Source organism: Etheostoma spectabile, chromosome 5 (assembly GCF_008692095.1).
Source record: "Etheostoma spectabile isolate EspeVRDwgs_2016 chromosome 5, UIUC_Espe_1.0, whole genome shotgun sequence".
NCBI classification, from domain to species: Eukaryota; Metazoa; Chordata; class Actinopteri; order Perciformes; family Percidae; genus Etheostoma; species Etheostoma spectabile.
The window spans coordinates 21,085,207-21,086,496 of record NC_045737.1 but is presented as its reverse complement, the minus strand read 5'-3'; the positions used below and the strand labels follow the sequence as shown (position 1 = coordinate 21,086,496).

Below are 1,290 nucleotides of genomic sequence, written 5' to 3'. Positions count from 1 at the left end.
TAGATAGATAGATAGATAGATAATAAAAACTAAATCAAAGTTACTTATCAACAAACATTGTACAACAGGTCAGGGATCAGTGACAGTGATAAGATGATGTTACCGATTAATCAGGCACTGACTAGATTATTATTAAACATTACTCATGTTTTTAGTAATAAGGCTCTAAAACGTCTACCCCTTATTATCAGCTGCTCGTAATTTTTTAGATTTACTTTGTTTTTTTAATCTGTCTTTTGAACCTGTTGTTGCTCTAATTGCATGTTGCACAAACCAACATTCACAGAAGAAAAAGAAATGGAAGAAAAGGAGGAACAACACAGAAGCTTAGTGGTTAAGCTTGGTGGTTAAGGTGTTATTCTACGCTTTTGCTATATGTATAGGAGGGACAGTAAATGCCTTAATTACAACTGTAAAAGTACTTTAAAGACAGAGCTACCTCCAGTATAGGGATAGACCGGTATTAAGTATGTGTCTCCTCCCAAGAACCGGATCATTATCTGTGTCTGGGTCCTTAATATCTGGCAGACATGCACTGGTCTCCATTTTAAAACCAGTGGTAAAACTTAACCTACTATTTCAGGGATATCACTGCAACCACGAGGCCACAGGGTGGCAGCCAACCACGAGAGACTGGAGGTGGTTGATAACAGTACTCATTTGTCTGAAACATGCTGACAAACTGATAAAACCACCTCTTTTGAGATTTAACTATGAGGAATGATCTACAGTGTGTGTGTGTTTAAGTAACCCCAAACTCAAACATTGGCCAATTAATCTGAAACGTTGCAGCTGTTCTAGCTGTCTAGTCTCATTCAAACAGTAGTAAAGGAATGAAAAAATAGTTTAGCTTTAGGAATTAAAAATACCTTTAAAAGTAAAACCAGTATATTTTTGAATATTGTTAAGAAAGAGCTTGTTCCCTCAAAATGTAGTCGTGTGTGATGTTTAGATTTTTTGTAATATGCCATATAATGAAAAATATGTTGATAGTGCTAAAGTACTGTAGTTGCTAAACAAAGGACTCAAACTTTAGAGTTACTTCTGCTGCTCTCAACTATCTGTAATTTAAAAAGTGCTTCAGCAAGTAAACAGGCCAGGGAAATTAAGAAACAACACTGTCCTTTCTTAGGTTTTACATTTATACAGGATTATACATAAAGTGTGAAAAACAAGATTCAAGATTACATATAGAGCTAATGTATAGAGCTAATGAAATGCAGTTAGCTAATTGCATGTTATCTATGCAAGATGTGTATATACACATATATATATATATATATATATATA

General features: G+C 34.3%; 1 protein-coding gene across 6 annotated transcripts in view; it reads left to right on the top strand.

Annotated features, from left to right (window-relative positions):
• The window catches only part of kcnip3b (Kv channel interacting protein 3b, calsenilin), a 42,504-nt gene that overhangs the window by 37,731 nt on the left and 3,483 nt on the right, over positions 1–1,290 (top strand). The window lies entirely within an intron of this gene.